A 15,127-nucleotide genomic window follows, 5' to 3' on the forward strand; every position below is an offset into this window, starting at 1 on the left:
CATTGAGTCTCTTTAATTTATATTTTTAGTCTGGGTCTAAATTAAACCGATATTCCAATATTCTGTGAATAATAAAATTGTAATAAAATGAGTGTTGCAACTCAGATTTCAGTACAGCCATTTCAAATAGTTCAGCAGTAGAAGGTTTTAAGTCAAATAGTGGACCAGAAATTACTATGTTTACACGTTATATGATCTGATACTTCTGAGATATAAAGGCACAGGATTGCACTCTCAAAATACAATGTCCCAAGATCAAAACAATAATCTTTTCCAAAATGCCTTTTGGATGTCAGATAAACAGAAGATCTGACAAAGACAAAGAAAGACATGCAAGTAGGCCTTCGATTGGAGCATTCAGATGCATACAGAATGTCTTACAATCAAGATGACAAAACATCACTGTTCAAGATGAGGTGAAATGTGGCAGGATGAACGATGTACATGTCGCTGTTGAACTCCCTGGGATATAAAAATTGCCATCTAACTTGTCGTTCAGGAATCGTTCAAGAATTGTAGGCATAGAGCGGAGAAAAGGCCTCTCTGTCTGCAAGTATGCAGTGTTTTGTCAGCCCGTGTGGCAGGTTTGGTTTGGGGTTCATCATAACCTTCATCATAACGGATCCAATTATGCTCTAGCTGGAAAACCTGCTATGGTGTCTGTATGAGAGCAACATGATGGCTGAGTGGGTGAGGTGTGTAGGCAAGTCTGAGGATGGTGCAGCAGAGCAGATGAGAGCAGAGCTGAGGACGAGCTTCGCGCAAACACACAGTCCCCTCGTTGCTTCTGTCACAGCCTGGAGCAGGGAATGGGGAATGGGGAGGGGACAGAAACAACATAAGTTTCAGTGTTCTTAGCACGCACCCCTGGGCACACCTGTTCAGGAATGGAGATGAGCGAGGGCAGTCATCGTGGGTGTACAAGCACACTGCATTAAAAATAAACACATACACACGTATCAAAAATACAATTACATCAATTGTACTTGGATTTTTGATGACCAACACTAGATTCTCTCAGGTTTGACACTAGTGGCATGTATATCTTTACTTAAAGGGACCACGACATTCTATTTCCATCGGCTTTGAAGGTGTGAAGGGAAGTTCAGTGTTATGTGTAATTACAATATAAATTAATTTATCTGAATTGCACCGTTGAGACCGTATCACCCAGATGGAACATTTATTTTGGGACGTACAGTTCAAACTGTGAAACGGTGTGGGTGTGCCAAGTGGACATCAGGCAGAACACCACCAGGGGCTTTGAAGAGGGTTCAACACTCTCCATCTAATTTTCACCCTTTAATAACCAGAGAGAGAGAGAGAGAGAGAAGAAGAGAGAGGAGAGAGATAGAGAGAGAGAGAGAGAGAGAAGAGAGAGAGAGAGAGAGAGAGAGAGGAGAGAAGAGAGAGAGAGAGAGAAGAGAGAGAGTATCGCTTGGAGTTCCCAAATTAATTATTTTGTAATAATGCACTCCTAATGTAAATACTCATTGGACCTCCCCACTAGGACACATTTTATTGGCTAACTTGATGTCAACATGCAAGCTGAGGGTTGGGGTCAGCTTCGGGTGTGGACTATATTGAGCAAACAAATCATCTCAAGGCAGAAGTATAGAGAAAAGCATGCTTTTCTTTGTTAATGCCGGACATAAATTTCCAGTGTTTCGTTTACCAGCCATTATCTAAATCAGCCTCACAAAGCGAAAGCTCAGACAGTTATAATAAATGGCTATCTAAAGCAAGCACTGAAGTCAGTGCTTGCCTCTTATCATAAACAGATAAATAGATAAATAAATAAAGGAAGAATAAGTCACAGTCAACTCTCATTGAACATATGCCATCTACTCCTTTGTGTGACCTTTCTTCCCTTAACTATTTATTTGGTTCTAGTATGAAATGGTTGAAGCGACGATCGCTTTCAAAACTTTACACAAGGCCTCCTCAAAAGTCTGGTGATCAACCTTCTGCTTGGAGTGGGGGAGGTGAACAGCTGGCCACCAGCAGTGGGAGGACAGAGATATATAGCTAATAGAGAAGGCACTGCCTCGGCACTGTGTATTCTGCTGTCCTGGCCGCACACTTCTCTCCTTCCCCAGACGGTGAGTCACAGGATTTATTTGCAACAACAGGTAACACACACACCCACGGCCCACACCCCCCCCCCCCACACCCCCCGCTTTTGTACTGCACGCACACACAAACACAGACATGCAAAGGCACGCACACTGGACACGTGCACATGCACATTAAAAATCACGCAGACCAACACACACACACACACACACACACACACCACACACACACACCACACACCACACACACACCACACACACACACACCACACCACACACACACACAGAGGATACACATGTATTCACACATATACTCAAGTCAACATCGTATGCATATAGTAGATAATGTGTCAGATGTTTGGAACAAAGTGATACCAACAATGTGATATGCTGCTCGGAGTCACAGCTTGGTTTCCCTTTTTTCATATTTATTTTTCAAGTGTTTTTTGTTCTCATGATTCTCATCCCTGGTGACACAACGTAGAAACACAGAGCTGCGGCTAATATTTTAAATGATACGGCATCATTTGTAACAAAATATGTTGCCAGAATAGAGATAGGCTGTTGTGCCAAACACAAAGCTTTGTCTAATGAGAAGTTCTAAACGACATGTATCGTGTTTGGTTACCGCTCAGAATTTCAAGCATTATTTTAGGACTGCGATATTCCTTTCTCAAAATTATTTTGTTTAGAACTGACATACTGACAACACCAACATAAAAACATGAATTGATCCCATTTTATAAAGCGTTTTTCGGCATATTTTAATTCTAAAGATAAATTAGAAGATAATAATATGTGTGTACATTTATTTCCGAGGGTATTAAACTTCTACACTTCCGTTTTTGTAATTGTTGGTTGATAGATTATCAGTTTTTCTGCTTGTCTCACAAAATGTTCAAACAAAGAACGGAAACATGGAAAAGGGAAAGATAGGATAAAACAAAGGACAAACAAAAGAAAAGAAAACAGAAAAAGTCCAAAATGAAAAACATTTATTTTTATTTTTCATACACTTTGCTGAGGATGAGTGCAAATAAGAGAGCTTGTGATAAAAATTTAGCCGCCACTAAACCAGGAATCTATAAGGCATCATTAAATACAAGCTAAGTCCTCAGCTGATACTCAATGCAATACAAGAACTAAGTCAGTCAAAAGGAAAAACAAGAAAGCCTCGAAGCGACCGCAGTTCAACAGGGAAAAATTATCCAAATGAACAACAATAACAGAAATAAGTGACAACCAAAAGCACAACACTATACATGTACATTCAAAATAAAGATGTCAAGCTTCACACAGAATATTTTCTAAATACTGCAAGAAAACATGGTCTACAATATCATACGTACACTTGGCACTGAAGTTAGGTCTTTAAATGGTGTTCCACTCGAATGTGCACAGGTCCTTATGCCTTCACAGGCACCGTCATATTTACACGCTGATAAATACACGGCAACATTCATTTTTCGGATAGAAAGGCGTTGAAAACTTTGAGCAAAGCCTAATGTAGAACTTTATTTGATTTTGCTTCCGTACACGGCCAACAGACAACAGCTCATCAACATTAAAAATCTTCTCATATACCTTTTCATAGACTATAGTGTTAACGGATAACTTTTTTCCCATAATATAACAATCAAATCCTTCATATTCAATGTCATGCACGTAAAAGTTTGAAATAGTACAAATATAAATGATTCCCTTACAATATTGGAATTCCAGCAAATTGAAAAAGACAGGTTTACTCTAAAAATACAGCCGCGGTTTGTTTTCAATGCAGATGTGTGTGTGTGTGTGTGTGTGTGTGTGTGTGTGTGTGTGTGTGTGTGTGTGTGTGTGTGTGTGTGTGTGTGTGTGTGTGTGTGTGTGTGTGTGTGTGTATGCATGTGTATCGTCTTGTGGAAAATGGACTATGTTTCACGATAGGATTGTCTACACTCCTATATCAGTCTCTATGGTTAGAGTGATCAGAAAAGTGTTTTTACATGACCATGGCTTGAAATCCATGTCTATACTCATCTGTCAAACATATGGTTTATGTAAGCTATATAACAATTTATAGAGATACTGTATATCGCAAAAAATAGACACATATCCCAGGATAGTATATAGAATTTATGAAATGTTTTTTTATCGTTTCAGAAAATTAAAGGGGACACTTTAGGTAGGATACAAATGTACCTTGATAATTTCATTTTCTAAACCATAATTAAATTTATGATTTGAATGAATACATCGTCTTTGAGGTTATGTTGGAGCATTTGTCAATCAATGATAAAACTTCAAGTTTAGAATAGGAACAGTTCAACGATGAGCTTCCAGCGGTGTTGTACCAGAAGCCAAAAGAGATGATGGGCATCTCTTGGAAATGCAAGATCAGGCCAAAGCCTCTTTGGATGTAATCCAAAATCCAAGACTTGATTATTTCAACAAAACTAACAGACAATTACAGCAGGGCTTGTTTAAAGCAGCTCTTTTATAGTACAATGGCCTTTATTTACACTATTATGAAGATAACTTTGGACAAAAGAAGGTAGAAAGAGATATTTGTAGATTTAATGTTATGTCTATTAACTATCAGTCGGGTTCGGGGACTATCACTTGACATTCAGTCCCCAGTCGCCCTAAATAATAATAGTTTAGCCCGGATTTAGACAGGTATTTCAGATAACACAACATAGTCATTACATAAGCATACATTAGCTTGTCAGGTCTGTTCCGCTGAAAAACGATATGTCCTTTGCTGCCAATAAAACCGTCTAGTTGTGTTACTTTATACCTGATTTAGGCTCATTGTTATATTAGAAAATTTGTCAAGCCCTCACAGTCAAAGCCATAACTTCATGTGCAAATGACTCATGATTTGTAGATTTGTAGTGTTTAGTGTTTCTGGCTTTTTTTTTTCCTCCAAATCATTAAAACAATTGGTTTGGGTATTGGGTTAGGGTTAGGGTTAGTTATGACGAGTTGATTTCCACAGCTCATTATTCTTGATTTATATAGACACATGAAGGACGGTTGTGATGGAAAACCTATTTGTTCTTATTGAATCATTTAAGCTTTGTTTTCTTCAGGTTGTTTTATCTAGCCCATCTGTTAACTATCGAGTTCCCCTTAGTTGTTAACCTTTTACCTGAGGAAAACCGATCACAAGGAAGAAGTGACCCGCTTATCTATACAATAACTACTATTGTGTTTTTTTGATTTTATTTGCATTTAAAAGTCTCATCTGTCCTAATCCATCATAAGTAATCATAAAGGAAGACATGGTGAGGTCATATTTGCAGGTTTTTCTTTAATTCCTCTGCATCGTTTTAGCTTGACTAGAATGTTTTACTTCATAAGCATGGACAGCGATGTCTTAGCAGTTCGAGCTTTTTGACGATTTAGTGGTGAAAAAAAACAAAGAATTTTGCCAAGCCTTGAGCTTGAACTGAAAGCATGGAGTAGTTTGTCTCAGACTGATTTGGGGTTAGTTGTGCAACACATATCCCTGCCATAGCCCTACCGCAACAACCAAACCGTATAGGACTACCATCAAAACCAAACCAGAAAACCAAACCAAAAACAATATAAAAACACAAATAAGACATGTCTGTTTTTTTATAATATACAGCAAAAATATTGGTTTTCTATTGTTTTTTTTCATTTATTTATCTCTTAAGCCTCCTGTTTGCTGCAATTATCTCTGCAATAATTTCCAGTGGGGGTTCAGTCGGGTCCCCTTCTCTTGGGTTCCCTGTTAGACAACAGATATAGGTTCACTCTGAACTCACAGAGCAGCCAAAGTTATGGCAAGTAGCAAAAGAGTAGGCCAATGTTGGGCTGGTTCCCAAGGCTGTTATCTTAATGCCGACATTCACAAGCCACGATTAAAGCACAGGCCGCTTGGAGGAAGCCTGGGGTATCGCTGTATCTTGACCCCTACCTCGGGAACTGAGAGGAGGTCGTCACATTCAAGGTATAAGTGGGCATTTGTCGCGTTTTGTAGCGTTTGAGACAAACATGCCATTTGGACACAACCGTGCCGTTCGATGAGATGGCACACAGAATTAATGAGGACATTTGGACGAATAAAAACACACAAACGATGGACCACAACAACAGGCATTCCACAAACAACCAAAACAAAACACAACCGAAAATAAGTCCCTCCATTTGTTCTCAGACACAGTGATATGAAGAGTGATAACAAAGAAAACCACCAAACAAGAATACATCAAGAAAATATCATTCATATTAAATCCTCATGAAAGGACAAAGGACACCACCCTACGATTATGATGTGAAAGGTAAAAATGTCCCTAATGCTTTTTGAAACAGGTTGGGCCGTCAGTGTGCCCCCACCACACGCATGAATATGCCCGGGGACGGTTCCCCCAGTGGGCGAATGGGTGCCCTCTTTAGGTGGCAGGCTCTACATTTAGGATGCGTGTCGCAGCAGATTGTTTTGTTGTTGTTGTTGTTGTTGTTGTTGTTTTAAGTCTGTGTCCCTATAGCTCATTTGACATACTCAGCTGACTTCCAGAAGTGGCCTGGATGGGATAGACGCCGGTTCCGCTTTGGCAGCTTCTCCAGTAGGTCGACCAGCTTGGAGAAGCTGGGCCGCTCCTCCTGCTGGGACGCCCAGCAGAGGAGCACGATGTCCTGGGAGGGACACAGACACACAGGGCGGTCAAACGCCTTCAGCTGCTTCAGACCCTCAGTCACCATGATCATCGTAAGGAAACGGTGAAATTATACTGACGATAATGATGGCAAGAAGAAGATGAAGAACAAGAATCACGATCAAAATAACAACGCTAATCATAAGAATGATGATGATGATAACTATTATTATAATAAATTAGAATTGTTGCTTTTCTTACCTCTATCTTAAATGTTGATTATGATGATTATTGTGATGAGGACGATGATGATGGCGATGACCATGATTAAGACAAGTTTGTACTTATACTGGTAAAAACAAAATGTTTCTGTCTTGTCCTCAGACTTGCTGACAGAACAATGAAAACTAATGTTTTTCAGTTCATAATTTCACGCGATGGACAGATGAATGGGACTTTATAATGATGTTCCAATTTGGCATCCCAGTCCTCTCACATACAAACAACTTTCAGTGATTGTACAGAGGAAGAGTGAAGAGGTGACAATGCCAGAGCCCTTACTGAGATCTCTTTTCCCATGCCGATCTGGGTGAGGTTGGGCTTCTGGCCGGTGCCGACCTGCCACATGATCACCTCCGCAGGCTGACTCTTGTAAGGCCACTCCCGTGCATGCAGCTCGTACCAAATAGTGCTGCGAAGACGAGGAAAGCAGCGGGTCAGTGCCAGGGACGGCAGTTATAGCACAGCCTTGGAGAGACAGACGTGTATCACTATGATGAGTCTTCACATGTGCATGCGTAAACACACATATGCACGCGCCCAAATGCCTGTACAACATGCGGGCAAATAAACCTGCATGCATTCATGCGCGCGCACACACACACACACACACACACACACACACACACACACACACACCACACACACACACACACACATGCATGCAGACACATGCGCACGAACACTGAAAGACACACGCACATGCAAGAACACACACATGCTGACAAACACACACACACACATAATTCATTGGACGCACAGTCCAATGAATATACAGCATAGTCCCAATTATGTGTTTAACAAGTGCAACAACAATGCAGTTACAAAAGATCAGCTTTACTATAGAGAAAATATACATTATAGTCCCATACATCAAAAGCCATGAAGCTCTTGAACTCTGTTTTAAAATTAACTTAACTGTTAATTATTCCCAAGAATCTATAAATAGAAACAATGATGAGGAAGCCAGACGACGCGGTACCTCCTAACCTTTGCTTCGTTAAAACAGGTCATTCTTCCCCTTGTTGTTTCTTTATGTCAAGGTTGACTGTGATAAAAATAGCTCCTTTTGTCAGGAATGGAAAAAATACAGGGATGACTGTTGATGAATATGTAAAACAGCCCTGGGTGTCACCTCTGGCTAGCGCAAGGGCTAGCGGAGCAGCTGGACATTGTGCACCAGTGCTGCGCTCAGCCCTTCAGAAGGATACGGTGACGAAGAGCTCCATATGGGGGGACCATCTGAACACGCAATTGTGTTAGGAGGCAACAGAGCAGGATCCAGGCCAGCAAATGATTCGTTAATGGCAGCGAAAGGAGGAACACTGGCCTTGGGGCGTTTTCATGAACTCAGGACAGGGCTGAAAATGGGAATCGCGCAGAGACTGGAAAAAAATATATGGATGTCGTCGCAGCATCCATGATGACCCAACACCAGGGTGTAGCCATTTCTGGGATTTTTTTGCCACCAGCAACAGAAGCAATCCATATTTAGCATTGAGAGTGGGATTTGCATGCCCAATCTATGGTCAAACTACATGCTAGTCTCTTCCGTGAACCAACTAAGGACCGTTAGAGGAACTACATGCTAGTCTCTACCATAAGCCAACTAAAGACCGTTCGAGGAACGACATGCTAGTCTCTAGCTGTACAAACTAAAGACCGTTTAAGGAACTACATGCTTGTCTCTACCGTAAACCACCTAAAGGCCGTAAGACGTACTAAATGCTAGTCTCGAACCATCTAAAGGCTATTAGAGGACCAAAATGCTAGTCCCTACAATGGACCACCTAAAGGCCGTGAGAGGAACTACATGCTATTCACTCCTGCGTGAGATTTTCTCAAACAGAAGGTCATGGCTGCCACTTTCAAGAGGCGAAAACTAAACTACAAATCAAATAGATGTGAGGGAGAGCTGTTTCATTCCATTGACCAATAAGATAATTGGTTAGCTCATGTGGCCTACAACCATCATAGATATAGATATACTACAACCACTAGATGAAAACTTTCATATCATGGTAGCGGCTCCGGATCCTAAAGTCAGAACAGATATTAAGTTCTAGGGACCCTTCTATCTATCTCTGGAATCTATCATTTCTGTCCTGCTTTGCAAAGGGGTCTTCCTGCTGCCCTCCTGGACACCATTTCCCTTTTAATGGCTAGCTCTTATGTTCCCCCCCACCTCTGCACCTTTCTCTGCAGTAACTTCATGAAGTGCACAAACATAAAGATCCAGGAGGGATCCTTCAGCCTTTCTGTTCCTCCAGGAGGCAGAGTGTGTAGCGCCTCCCTGTGGTGGGCAGTAAATGCCCACATCTGAGGCAGAGGGGGACCTCTCAGCCAACGGACGCTTACAAACTCACTGATACCACAAAGCCTTCAGGGGGGATGAGGGACAGCACTCACCCAAAAGCAAAGACATCCGACTGTTTAGAAAAGGGCAGCTTGTCTTCCTCTGTGTCGGGCGAGAGCTGACAGATGATTTCCGGGGCCAGGTGACACAACCAACCGCTGGGGATCCTCAGCTTGTCCTCACGTCTGCTGCTCCATGGAGAGAAGGTCAGCGTTAACACACATGAAGGAGCCACCATGTCTTACGGCATAGTTAGATTTTGACTTTTATTTTACTCCAGAGAAGTCTTCATTTCTTCTTTATTACCCCTGCTGTGTCAAATGTTTTTGGTTTCAAACTTGAATTAGGGGATAAAACCCCTTGAGATTCATCAACTTGTTTTGAAGGCTGTCCTCAGGCCCAAAACATGGAAGTCATCAGACATTTACAAAAGGTTTTGTTTGAAATAAGTTTAAGCTCTTCCTGGAGCTCCACTTAGAGCTACAGCGAGAACAAGTGAAGGTTTAATTACAGAAATATATTGACATTGTATTAATATGCAGATTAAAAGCATCCACTTGGCCTTTGTTATTTGCTCTGTATTGTGTTGTGGATTCAAAGAAAAACATCAAGATTCAGTGAAACTCTATTTATATACTGGATTGGGAATGTAATAAGAACCCTAGTTATGGTGATCTAAATTTTCCAACATGTACTGAAGAACCCTAAATATGGCCCAGACCTGGGGTTAATGGTTGTTACATTTATATCTTTCAATTAAACTAAGTGTAGAGACTAGTGGGATTTATGACAGTGAGCCACTCATTTTTACTGTTGTTCCTTTGACATGAGCATGTACGATTTGTACGAACATCTTCTTACCCATGTCTTATAACAAATGTCTTTCAATCCCACTTACACATCTTGACTGTTTTCACACACGGTCAGATGAAGCATTACCTGCCCGCCTGGAGAACACCGGATATGGTAAAGAGTCCAAAGTCAGTGATGACTACTTTGCCGTTGTCGTAAAACACATTTTTGGACTTCATATCTTTGTGTAGGATCCCCTTGGCATGGAGGTAGCCCATTCCCTAGGGAGAAGAACCAACAACAACCTGAAGCTTTGACCTGGACTGAACAGAAGGAATGGATTGAGAAACGCTTTGCTGAAAGACTGTCTTACCTTCACCATCTCCTGGGCTATCTGGCGTGTCTTGTTGAAGTCCAGCACCACCTTGGCATCCCGCACCACCGAATACAGCGTACGGCCTTTACACAGACTGAGAGAGAGAGAGAGAGAGAGAGAGAGAGAGAGAGAGAGAGAGAGAGAGAGAGAGAGAGAGAGAGAGAGAGAGAGAGAGAGAGAGACTGATAAGCAAGTTCCCAATAACCCTTATCAGGACTGCTGGTAAGGATCTTTCTTCAATTGTACCAAGTATCAATGTGTATGGAAATTGCAAAAAGACCTGATCTTAGAATAACCAACTTGTCAAGAAGCCTGTTAATCACATTCCTGCTATGTCCATTTCTATAATTGCTTTTTAAAGTATAAAGTATTTTATCAGTTTGTGACAGTGAATAAGATTATAGAATGATTGGTATAAATGATCATGTTGGTAAGAGCCCAGCTAAGAGTAATTAGGATTTAAGTATAATCGATTACATTTTAAATATTAAATACAACGTGTTTATATTGGCATACCTTGTAATCTGTGTGCATGTGCGTTTGGGTGAGAAGATAATCCTTTGCCCTGAGCATTCCCTTACAAACTAACTCTGTGTGTGCGCGTGCGTGCATGTGTGCGTATGTGGGTGTGTTACTATCATGATGTTATTGACATCTACACCTCTGCACCCCCGCACCCCTGTAGCCCTCCTCAACCACGCAGGCCGTGTCTCTGCCATGCAGGTAACCAACAGAAGACCCCGAGCTCACATGCATATTCATCCCCACTGTCAGAATGACACAGAGCTATTTTTAGAAGTGCGTTCCCCTGGGTTGTTAATGAACTCCCGGAACCCTGAGGTTGCCATGTTTAGGTTCCAAAACAAAACCAAGTGCTAACCTCACGCTCTGCCCTCATGAGATGAACTTCCGAAATGGACGCCGATCAAGTGTGTAGTAAACACCAGGTAGAAATGGAGGGATTTTATTGCGCTCTTCTAATGGAAAGAATATCACCGTGAGCCCCTTATAGAGCGATCCGCCTGCCGACTGGGAAGCAGCTGAGTGATTACATAGCACAGACGAACGCAGTGGCATCTCCACAAACGCGTGGCCTATGCTAAGATAAAGAATAAACAAACTTATTAATTGGTCAATATTTCTACCTGGCAGAGAATTAGGGTAAGTGCCGCTCTTTGGAGTACACTGCTGAAATTGAACGACAGCAACATTGCGTTTCGCAACCGATAAAGGTTATGTTAATCAGAGGAGCCAGAGAAGCAGCACGTTTTTCCTAAGAAGCTTGTGTTCTGTCGTTCCTGGGATTGGTCAACAAGTTCACGTGTTTTAAAGCTCAAACACACCTCACCTCAAACTGGGTAAACTTGTTTGCATTAGTGGCAACAAACCAAGTGAGAACCATTTCGAAATTGAAAATGTGTTAAGGTAATTTTTATATATTTTTACTATTTTTAAGCCTTACTTCATTTCCTTAACGCCATTTATCTGGGTTTCAAAATACTAAACAATGTGTGAAATCAGAAACCATCAAAACACCTGTGTTCTGCTCATAATAATAATAATAAATGTCAAGAAACATATCATCTTATGTTGACCATACGCTCCCGGGCAACGTGTCGTTTCTAATCTGTCCTTGAACAGGTGAGCCGGCGCGTCATCACGTACCTGGTGATGATGGCCAGGTGGGGTGGGCTCATGCAGGCGCCCATGAACAGCACCACGTTCTCGTGCCGCGTGTTGCGGTAGCCCATCACCTCCCGTTTGAAGGCCCGCAGCTGGTCCTCGTTGTCGCGCTCGATGTCGATGAGGCGCAGGGCCACCTCGCCGTGCCAGCGCCCGTGGAACACCTGGCCGAAGCGGCCCTTGCCGATCATCTCGCCGATCTCCAGCTGCTCAAAGGGGATGTCCCACTCCTGCAGGAAGATGCTGGTCTGGCTGGCCTTGCGCGGGAAGTTGCGGGCCGACAGCAGTGACAGGTTCATCTCCTCGAACTCGTCGCCCGAGTCCTCGTCGTTGGCCTCCTCGTTCTGCGGGGGAGGGGCGGGGACAAGAGGAGAAGGGCCCACAGGTCAGGGGTCACGTTTGTTCAGCTTACATCATAGGGCAGACCTTCTGTGGGGTGGTATGATCATCCCCCCCACATCCGGTTAGGACTACTGAGCTCCTTTTATCCTGATATCAGGGATTAAACACACAACCTTCAGGCTGGGAGTCAGAACCTGAGCCACGATACGATCCGGCTGCCTGTCCTGGAGTTGTATAGATAGAACCAGACCTCAAATTCATAGCTAAAATATTTTTTTATGTGAGCCCATTTACTTTTCCTTTATACATGTTTCTAATTGTTCCCCATTCTGCTACATGACGTGGAGCCATTGAAATCAATAGTGTTAAATGAAAAGAAAAGGCTGCATATTCGCACAATTATTTTCAAATAACATTTCGGTAAGAATAACATGGTTAAAAAAACGATTAACTCGCTGTGCTCTCGGCTACAGAAAACAGACTTTTCAGAATAAGAGCTTGAATGCACATTTGTATTCAGAACTACAAATTGAAAAAGGGCTGTGATTTCAGCGGAGACATTATACTGCGTAAACGGAATTGACCTGAATGGCTCACCTATTTAAGAAGGGAAACAGATTGATTTGGTCTCATTGAATTAGGATTATGATGCAGAAGAGCAGTATTAAAACATCCATTCTTAAATTCCTGCTGCAAAATAACTAAAATAGCTAACAAATTTGTGATTTTTTGTAACTGGAACATTATTAATATCATAGAATGATTATTGGCATGATTATCGGAAGCCTTCTTGTTCATTCAACCTTAATTTAGCAAGGTGTGGCTCTGGGGCACTCAGTGCTCCTCAACAGGAGCACATTGATGTGTTTTGTAAGAGGTGTGTGGGGAATCTGGAGCAAACACACGTGAGCTGGCAGACACAAAAGAGAACGCCAGTATCGACGCCCATGATTTTGGCATTTCCTGTTCAACAAACTGTCCCGCTAAAGCTTGAATGTTTGAAACATCTATGACATGTTTATTTAATATTTTAAATAGCAGCGGACTCTTGTGTATGACTGATGAATCTAATTCTTACCTCCATCATTTTGTACAAGTTAATAACAGACATGCGTCATCGTAGATGAAGATAGAATAAAAAGATGGACAACTCACATCTGACGTCGGCTCGACTTCGATCTGAAGTAACGGATTCCCCTCGTTCCTGGAAAAGGGTGGAGGCACACAGACACACCCACACACACACACACACACACACACACACACACACACACACACACACACACACACACACACACACACACACACACACACACACACACACACCCCACCACACACACACACACACACACACAAGCCATGATGCTCCTTTTCTACCAAAGGGGGGCGGGTTTGATCCCCTGGGTTCATTCTGAGATGCCCCCCCCCCCCCTTCCCCCTCGACCGCTTGCCAGATGACGTTCATCAGGTAACACCCCCCAAACCACCACCTCTTGCTGCCATGCTTCTGTGGCGTGCGATGACCGTGTTCAAACAGCCACCACAGAGGGAGTGCGGGGAGAAGGCGTGATGCAGTATGAGATAAGGATTGATGACTCGACGCGGCGTTCAGAGTGCGAGCATCTCTGGCCTAATTAGTGGAGCCCCATGGAGCGCCCGGCTCGCCAACCCAACGGAGGAGACACCATTACGGCCGCAAAGAGCTAACACCTCCACTACCGACGCAGGAATCCATTAGGAGTGAAATGGATGGATAAGCGTCTTTGAGTTTTTGAAAAGCGCTACATAAAACAAATTATTATCATTATTATTTCTATAAAAATATGGTGATTCTTTCTGCTTCTTTTTTGTCGCCTTCTACAAGGGTTGTTGCCACTTTCATACTTTTCTTATAATTCTTTGACATTAATCAGCCATTCGAGTCCTTTATGTCCGTCGACTTGCTATACATACTAAATGGCTTCAGGTGGGCATGGCGGTGGATCGTATAATGTATGATAATATATAATAACATGCAGTAACCTGGGGCCACATTCTTATTGGGGCTTATGGAGATGGTTGGTGCGACAAGGCATAAAAAGTATATTAGCTCAGCTCTCTAACAGCTCTCTTTCTACCACCGATGTTGCCACTGACTAACATTTTAGTATTTGTTTGCATCAATCTACTCCTCACGGAGTGTTTGCTAAGACTGAGGGACTTGTGGAAATACACTCACATTGCAAACTTCACAACCACTGTGGAAGAAGAAGGGAGCTTATACCAACGTTTATTTCTCTATCAATAATGGGCAGATTTCAAATCAGGAGCACGGTAAGACCTTCAAACTGTGATCAACCAGAACCGATCCAGGGAAGTTACTGACGGGTCCCAATGACGTTGATTCTGAGAGACACAACTCTGCAGGTACAGACGAGAAGAGAGGTGCAATAGTATAAAGAAAATAAAAAGGTTATGAATAAAATGACTATTGAGAAGACGATGTTATCATAAACCTTAGTATCTTTTTTGTGCATTAAACATCCCTAATAGATATACACAAACCAAGTGATAAGGGAATCATTAATTAAGGCTGCATTGGATTTATCTGACAAATGCATGACTTACTGATATGCAT

At 42.2% G+C, this 15,127-nt stretch overlaps 1 protein-coding gene and 1 pseudogene across 1 annotated transcript in view; both read right to left on the reverse strand.

Annotated features, from left to right (window-relative positions):
* foxp1b (forkhead box P1b) overlaps window positions 1-15,127 on the reverse strand; it is a 205,659-nt gene that overhangs the window by 91,771 nt on the left and 98,761 nt on the right. The window lies entirely within an intron of this gene.
* The window catches only part of LOC130402418 (kinase suppressor of Ras 2-like), a 33,739-nt pseudogene continuing 24,941 nt past the window's right edge, over window positions 6,330-15,127 (reverse strand).

This window comes from Gadus chalcogrammus, chromosome 13, assembly GCF_026213295.1.
Source record: "Gadus chalcogrammus isolate NIFS_2021 chromosome 13, NIFS_Gcha_1.0, whole genome shotgun sequence".
NCBI lineage: Eukaryota > Metazoa > Chordata > Actinopteri > Gadiformes > Gadidae > Gadus > Gadus chalcogrammus.